The following is a 9332-nucleotide window of genomic DNA, read 5'->3' as shown; positions in this document are numbered from 1 at the left end:
TATTTTACTCTTGGATCCGGATCCAGGAAGCCTAAATCTTGCGGATCCAACAGATCCGGATCCTAAGCATTGCTTATACCTAACCTGACCTTTACAAGTGTTATCTCTCGAGGTTACCAACAATTTGAGGGGTGGAGTTGTCTAGAAGAATTAGGGGAGGACGGCGCCAAATAAACTTAAGGATCGAAATATTTTTGATTATGTCATATTTTATGGTTGACTTATTAATCACAAAAAAACTGATCTATTCACAAATCACCAATATACAAATTGCCTAATATACAAATAGGTTTTAGAAAGGAAGAAGTGAGATCCATTTAAATCTGATTTGATATTGAGTCGATTAAGTTTTCTGAACAGTTGAGAATGGAATTCCAAAATTAACTATTTTGTTTCAGGTACCCTGCTGAGACGTCATTGTCAGTGACTGAGTTTACTCTTCTTCAACTATGATTGGTAAGCTAAAAATACATTTTTGATTTTAGACTGGATACCGATTCAATTAGAATAAATGCATGCTTATTCCTCTAGTACTTTTTATTGGGTTACCCTCGTAGTCTTGAGTATTGAAAATCTTATTTTGCCGTCAAGCCGTAATCTTTACACATCACGCACCATCTGACCCTTCATTAAAAGTAAATTCAACCTAAAGTCTGACCGTGTCAACCTTGTTGCACCGGCTAATCCTAATGAGTGTCTGCTTTATTTACACAATGTCTGGGTAATACAGTACAAACAGGGACCGGAAAAGTTGACCCGGCTCGAAAATTAAATTCAAATGTACTATGGCTGCCCGTGACATGTATAAAATCGAGCATGACAAATGACGGCCGTCCCCCCATTTTGTACTCCCTTACCAGAGTGGTTATTATTTTAAATTTATAATTTTTTTGTACTGTTAAAAATTTTTTCCCAGGTCAATTTTGTTCCGTGCATTACGGAAGTTTTCTTGAAGCTGTAAAAACTTTGAAAATTAATTAAGTGCACAACCTTTGTTTACCAAATTTGTAATAAACCTGTAATTTGTAATTCCTAGGTTGCCCGTATTTAAGAGTTCTTCTAAAGCTCTCTGGCCACTTCTGTGCATGGTATCTAACCTTGCCCCTAAAGCAGTATTTCCAATACTACTATCCATGGGAACGTCAAAACCTACAGATTGGGATTGGATTGAACCCACCCTTCAGGTTAATAAAGTTTTTATGATATCTGTTAGGAAAAAAATTAAGCGTAATTATTTTTACTAATTTCTCGGAGGTACCCCCCCCCCTTGATGATGAACAACGAAAATATAAGGCTTTATTGATAGGGAAACACATTATTTTTAGAATGGATAAATTAAATTAATTCAAAGCATTAATTATTTAAGCCCAGATTGAGGTCCATTTCCTGATTAACGTTCTTTACGTTTTTAAAACTAAGTTAAAACCAAATAATTAGGCTCACTGCCGAAGTCTACGGTTGGCGAGTTTTTCTTCATAATGAGTTGGTTGGGGGTTTTATGTTCAGAATAGATGCTCAAAAAATTCATTTAACATTAAAAATTAAATTATTTTTAAGTCTTACAGACTTACATTCAATTCAAACAAAATTTACCACTATTTTAATTATTTCTAATTTCCAGAAATTGTTTCAATAAATATTTGAAAATTATCATTTTCCCCTTTATTAGGACAATTTTTGGTTATTTTGAAAAACTCTTCAACAAACCTTTACCCATTCCTTCTGATAAGTATTTTTTGCTTTTCTAATTATAACAGGTTTTGTTTGTTTTAGGAATTAAGAGATATGTCTGTAAATGGGATTTACATCAATGAAAGGCATTACCGAGGTCGAAGTTGCATTAGACGAAATGAGAATGCTCCAGGGATTGGTCAGAAAGAAAGTGTCTACTGAGAGAAAGGAGATTTATCAATGCAAATAGAAATATGACTTGATCCGGATGGAAAAGAAGCTACAAACGGAACCCTTCAGATCAGAGCTGGTAAGAAACCACTTTACTGTAACTTTGATGGGTACTTTGAGTGGTTGTGGAATTATTGTATTTTGCTCTTCAAAAGAATTATTGTATTTTACTCTTCAAAAGAGTAAGGACAAACTCCTGATGATGCCAAAGTTTTTGGTGAAATATATTGAGAAGAAAATGATATAATTCTAGTGCTAGAGAGTAGGGTTGGGATTTGTTTAAAAACGATCTAAAGTATTTTGCTCGAGTTTGCTCTTCTGGTGATATTTTGACTAGTTTTATCAGAAAGATCAATTGAGAATTGAAATGAATGCTTGAAATCCATACATAAAGCAATCATGGTACATAATAAAAATCCTTTTCAGTGATGTATTTTTTTCATAATTACTCCCCCCCCCCCCTACAGGAAGAAGCAGGAAACAATTATTTTTGATGAAATGAGGGGGGGATATTTAAAAAAAAATATTTTTTTTTCGGAAAATATACTTCTTAGTTGTTTTTCTGATTTTTATTCTACAAAATCAAATATTTCAATCCTACAGAAAGTTTTCTAAAATTACGAAACCTATTCAAAATTGCAGTGCTTAGGATCCATTCAATTTTGATGCGGATCTGAATCCGGATCCTAGATCTGCACTGGAAAAATATGGATCTGGATCCAAATCCGGATCCGGATCCAAGTCAATTTTTATAGATTTTCTGAATTTTTTAAACAAATTTTTTTTTCAAACTTTTGGTTTTATTTGTTTCGCTTATTTTTATCCTAAAACTTGATGAACCATTCATAAATGAGGAAATTTTTATAATCGCTCTTTTTTCAAAAGTTCAGATTTGGTGTTTTGGAGTAAAAAAGATTTTTTTTTGCAGTTTTTGGTTGATATTTTACCCCTTGGATCCATATCTGTGGATCCGCATATTTTTGCCTATCCGGATCCGGATCCAGGAAGCCAAAATCTTGCGGATCCAACGGATCCGGATCCTAAGAACTGCAAAATTGAATAAATTATAACGTTATTTAGATCACGGAGCTTGGATTTAAGACAGGCGTGTCGGTTAATCACAGCATCAAGCTAATGATGAAAGAGATAGAAACAGCGACTGTATGGGGTCTCTACAACTGGAAGGGACAGAGAGGAAAGATCTCTATAGGCAGAATACTTTGCCTAATCTCGTCAGAGCCATTACCCGTAAGTTTTTTTGACAAGATTTATTATCTTTTAATTTTTTGTAATTTAAGCAACTGTAATAAGTATGTAGTTAAGATATTGTCATTGTCAAAAATTGTAGTCGGAAAGAAAAAAAAAATCTTCTACTGTTGTCTCTAAATCTCAGGTTGCTTAAAAGTTTATGCTAATAAAACAACTTCATCGAAACGTTCAAAAATGAGAAAGAAACAAGAAGTTTTAATTTAAGAATTTTTACAATTAGAACTGCAGCAGGTTCAATGTTCTTTGCAAATCTAATAATTACATTTTCAGGTGCAGTCCAGAACTGGAACAAGAAAGCCAGTGACCATGAAATTGGTCAAACCTTCTGAAGGCAGCTCCAAGGAAAGTTGGGGTATGTATTGTTAAATATCTTTTTCTCATGGTTGTTCTTAATTAAATTAAGTCCAACAAAAACAATTTTTTCTTATTTTTTTTACTTTGCCCAAAATTCATTTATTACCACTTAAAGAGGCATGTTCAATTTACATCGGTACCCTTTAAATTTACTTTAAATCAATGATTTCAAACATATTCTTATTTATATATGGCAGGTAATTAAGTGCATGGAGTGCACACTGTAACCTTGAGTCTCCTTCCACTCAACCTTTAGCTATAGAAATAAGGGTATCTAACTCATCGTTGAACAGACTCAGGTTTAATGGTACTGTTGTGAATCGGGCATACCTCAGTAATAGTGTCACTTGAAATCATGTCCAATGAAAATAATCACCCCTATTTCTTTTTCCAAGTTTAACTCAATTTAACTTTAATAATGATTCTTTAAGATTTTCGAAATGTTTCCCGTTCAAACCAACATAATAAAAAGGTTAAGGTTTTCTTGACTAAAAATAATATCCAATCCACCCTCATTCTCTTTTATACCTCATCCCTTCCCTACTATCAGCTTCCCTTTTATATATATGCTTTTCCTCCCTTCTGATTTCTGAAATAAATGTTCCAGTACCCGGCAAAATATAACATTCTCTTCCTTCCTCTCACCCTTACTGTGTTTTTTTCCTTGCCATCCAGATCCTTGATCGTTTTTTTCCCTTTTGCATAGTGGGGAGGGGAGGTGGGTGGATAGCTATATTGAAATTATAATTGTGTTGTTTTTTATTTATGGATAACTCTAAAATCAAGTTTTACAAAGATATATTGTTAATTGATATAATTGTTACTGATAAATTGTTTTGACAAAAAATATTTTTTATTCTAGCTTTATTTTGGATGTCATGTCTGTCAGTTTATGATTGATGTTTATTCCAATAGTAAATGAATTGTTTATCCAGGCTGGTGCTGATGATGCTCCTGGTGTTGGTCCTGATGTTGGTCCTGATCAGAATGGTCCTGATCCTGAACTCGAGAATATGAAAGTGGGGGGGGGGGTAACAATATCAACGAGTATAAGATACTTCAATTTTTTTTGTGCAATATCAATTTCATTACAATTATTGCTTTATGAAGAAACAAGTAGATCTGGGACCATATTCAATTAATAGTTTAACTACGTCGATCAAGTGAAACCAAGCTTTTTGAGATTGAATTGCCGAAATAGAGAAATGTGTAAAATCATCTTTGAAGCCCAACTACCATTCTCTATTTAAGAATTTAGGTTCCTGATTTTTTACTTTCAATTAATTTGATATTAAGCTACAGGGTGTCCCACAAAAAATGACAGTTGGTTTATAGTTTTGAATGTCGTTATCCATACACAATATTAGATATTGAAGGCTGTTTGCAGTTTATTTCGTTTAAAAAATCTTTTTCTCAAATATGTTTTACGTTGAAGTTAATTTTACTATAATATGACTCCTTTATAATATTTTTATTATTGTCTGGTATTAAACAACCTAACAAATTATGGAAGAAAACATTCTTAACTACTATGTAAAAACTGTCTTGCTTTGTGGGACGCCCGGTAGTTATCTTCTTCTCTTGCAGTTTACTCATTAGCACAAAAGATACGAGTTTAACTACCAGAACTAGTTCAACCCCTGGCTGCACGTCAGTTCTGACCTCAGATTTAATGAAAAGTTCTGTGTCCGAATTTAATGAATTTAAGCAGCATCTTAAATCCGCCAAAAACCAGTTTCAATTGGGTGCCGGCTTAAATCTTGAAACAATGAATACGACTTTAAGTGGAACCAGCCATATTTGAGCCGCAGCTTAAATTTAAGCCACGGCTCAAATTCTTTAAATTTGGCCTCTGGGTGGTGGAACTGTGTTAACATAGTTGAACAGTTTATGCTAGTTTGTTGTAGTTTTAACCTCAAATTAATGAATATCCAGAGGTCTATCTATCTACATAAAAATTTCATCCACCTTTCAACATAAATGAATCAACTTTTAAAGCATTTGGAATTAAATTTTCATATTAGATTTTGTTCCCAAATATGTTATGAGTTGAAACTAAAACTAACACTTATACACGATGGATAATCACTCCCCCCTCCCCTTTCCAATTTATGCTTAATATTTTTTGGTTTTATTCGCAGAATTATGGAAAATTAACGATTTTGGAGGGGGGGGAGGTGAGAATTAAAAAAGTTTTGATATTAAAGGGACTGTAAGCGTAATTTAAGTAACCTTCAATGCAAAGGTTTTATTATTGTGATGAAACATGGGTATCTATAGAAAAATACTTAATAAATAAAAGCATTTAAGAGTACTGTTGTTAATCAGGCATTGTCTACTTTGCATGGAGGCTTATTTGAAACTACGCTTACAGTACCTTTTAGTATTAAAGAATGAAAAAGCTTACCTCATAATGCCTTAATTTGATAGTTAATTTTTCTGTAAAGGAAACTCTTCACAAGTATTGTTGGCACTTTGCACGAACATGCATAACTGTGAGAAGGGGGGGGGAGTGACTCTTCAATAAAATTTACACCCCTGCTCAACTGCACAGTATATTAGTTTATGTTCTAGTTTCAACCCAAAAGCTATTTGAAAACAAAATTTAATATGAATTTATCTTTCTAACTGCTTTTAAAATCATTTATGTTGAATGGTAATTCTTGTTTACATTAAAACTACCTCTGGAAATTAACTAATTCGAGGTCAAAACTAAAAACAAACTAACATAAAACAGGTTAACACAGTTCCACCACCCAGAACTATTCATTAAATCTGAGGTTCTACAGAACTGCAGACGTGAAGCCAGAGGTTGAACTAGTTCTGCAGAACCATGTTACTTTAATACAGGTAATATTATCCTTGAAATATCTTGATTTAATACTAAACCTTGTTATCTCGTATCTAGTGCGATAAATCAAGTGTGCAAGAAAAGAAGTTAGCCTAATATCAATTTAATCTATCATATGAAATCAGGAACCAAAATTCTTAAATAGAGAATGGTAGTTGGGCTTCAAAGACGATTTTATCCACTTCTCCATTTCGGCAATTCAATCTTAAAATGTGGTTTTATTTAATCTACGTAGTTCAACCACAGTGATATTAAAATCTCCTCAAGAGTCTTTTTGCTTCCTGTTAAAGAATTTGGAGAAAAGGATTTTTTGTTGTTGCATGAGGAAGGGAGTGCAGAGCATCCATGAGCCCTGCAAACTAACCTTAGGAACCTCCTGATTAGCAGAATGGCCTCAAATCCTAGTCAATCAAAATCATTCTAAGCCTCATGCTACGTCTGTTACCAACTCTGTTTTCTCGTCAAGCAATCTAATATCTAATAACAATTTTTTACTTTTACATCCGCCAAAAGCCTTTTTTTGATATCAAAACATTGGCATGAATTGTTTTTAATGGTACATCATTAATTTGTTTTAAAAGGTTTACTTTTATTGAGATTAAGACATCTTATTTAGTTGTTCTAAACTTTCCTAAACTGTGCATAACTATTGCAGCTTTACATACAGAAAGACAAATTGTATATCATTTAACAGGTGTATTATGTACGAATCAAACTAGACTACCACCATTTTGCAAAACATATCAGTTTTTTAGAAATACTATAATTTGTGCATTTATTGTATTTCATTTTTCAAATAATTCACAAAAAGTTATTGTTTTGTGAATTAGTGTTAGTCAAGATAGATTTATATGAAGCTGAAATAATGATGCACAAGATTAGGAATTTGTGTTAAGAAAAACAAAATATATAAAGCCTTATTCTTAATAAAAGTAGAATTTAAATACAAATTGTTTGTGTACCATCAACATCTTATTGCCTAGACTATAAATATAAAATATTGAATCTTTTTTTGTTGTGCAGTTTTTTCTTCATTTTTTTAACTATACTAGATTTTTTGTTAATCTGTGATTAATTTAGAACCTGCAGTACAGCAGGAAAATTATGTGATGTTTTTACTGTGATATTTCTATAAAAAAAGAAATAAATACATTTTTGGAGATTTGTCATTTTCTCAATTTATGTACGAGATTTGGACGAGTTTGAGGCACGAAAACTGTACGTGTAAAAACACCGAAATAATTCCCAAATTCAGACGTGTAAGACACGGGATAAATTCATTGAGGTTTTTTTAACTCGTCTATTTAACACAAGAGGTTTACGGGATTTACATGCGACCTGTATTTAGCATGTGTAATACACGGGACAATATCCCGAGATGTTTAAAACTCTTCTGTATAGCACAAGATATTTACGGCTTTTTTATGCGACCTGTAGACTAGTTCAAAACTGTGCTGAAAGAATTAATTATAAAACATGGGTTCCTGCCGGGCAAAAACTCGGTCCTAGACCCGTGATCAAATTGTCGACATTCACCTCGACAACACGGGATATTGACGGGTCACTCGTGCGAAATAAACCAAATAATCTTGTGTTCTTCACGGGTTTTTGTTTGTTGGGTAGGACAATGAAAGAAAACATAAACAAATTAGAAAATACTGCTGGGATAGACCAATTATTAGAATTAGAACAGGAATTCTTGGCTTTAGAAAAAAAGATTGAAGAAAGATTAACTACTGACGACAATAGCATAGATGATTACAATACTAAACTACTTTTACTTACTAATAAACTAGAGGAATTAGACTTATCTGATACAAAAGGGATAAATGTTCAATTAAAATCTAAAATTACCGAACTTGAAAGAATTTTAGCAAATATGCTAGAAAACAACCATGCCAAAACAACATTTGAAAATAATGAATTACTTACGCTTAAAGCTGATGTAGATGCCATAAAAAAGGCTTTGTCTGAATCTATTACAATATTTAACGAAGAAAAAGATAAATTGAAACTGTTTGTAGAACCTATAAAAAAATTAAGTAGCGATGTTGAAAAATTAAAATTCACCTTAGAAAATTGGGATGATACCAACCCTCAGGGAATTACTATAAATGATGACTCTCAAAGAACACATGAAATGATAAGTAAATTCTTGCTTGTAGATGCAATAAATAAATTAATTGTTGAATGTGAGCACATAAAACTGTTACTAAGTAAACCTAAGGAATCTAAATATATTCCAATTTTTTTAAATAATGCTCAAATAAAATATGTGTATTTTTCACCGGCTATTCCTAACATATTTGTAGTTGATTGGGAGTACTATGATGATTTAGAAAATGTCTACTCAATTGATCCAATTCCAATTTGTGACTTGAAGCAGTGTTATTTATTTGTAAAACAAGGTTTTGGTAACGACACTAAGATGTTTCAAAAATCAGACTGTATCAAAATCATACAAGATGAATACTTTTGTAAAAATAAAATAAACATAAAATGTCCAGTCTATTCTAAATCATGTGAGATTTTTGATACAGTTGATTTCCAACCTCCAAAAATGGTCAATAATACTCATTTGTCTATTTTTACTACCAAACAAACTGAAGTACTGTCTTATAACTTACCGCTTTATACAAACATATTAATATCATTTGATGAAGATAAAACCTTTAAAATTGACGAAACTGAATTTTTTACAATGGAATTTGAACAAAATGAAACAATTAAGATCGTTCAACTAAAAATAGAAGATTCTCTTTGGAGCGTTACTCTTTACGAGATCGTTATGGGTTATTTTGCGTTTGGCCTAACAAGCCTAACAATTACAATTATTTCCATTGTTATAGTAAAAAACCGAAAGAAAAAACAAACCGGGTTAGTGTGTGTAAATCGCTCAAGGGTATATTTTAGAGCAGACACAAATGAAACATCCTTATAAGGATTGTCAAGTCTA

At 32.3% G+C, this 9332-nt stretch overlaps 1 long non-coding RNA gene across 1 annotated transcript; it reads left to right on the top strand.

The window, feature by feature from the left end:
- Positions 1-1002: 1002 nt before the first annotated feature.
- LOC111717356 (uncharacterized) lies at positions 1003-3499 on the top strand. The gene is made up of 4 exons (XR_002768761.1): positions 1003-1184; positions 1774-1981; positions 2983-3150; positions 3442-3499. It is a non-coding gene; the product is annotated as an uncharacterized LOC111717356 (long non-coding RNA).
- The last annotated feature ends 5833 nt before the right edge of the window (positions 3500-9332 follow it).

This window comes from Eurytemora carolleeae, unplaced genomic scaffold (genome assembly GCF_000591075.1).
Source record: "Eurytemora carolleeae unplaced genomic scaffold, Eaff_2.0 scaffold2537, whole genome shotgun sequence".
NCBI classification, from domain to species: domain Eukaryota; kingdom Metazoa; phylum Arthropoda; class Copepoda; order Calanoida; family Temoridae; genus Eurytemora; species Eurytemora carolleeae.
The sequence above is the reverse complement of the archived record's forward strand: the minus strand, read 5'-3'. Positions and strand labels throughout refer to the sequence as shown.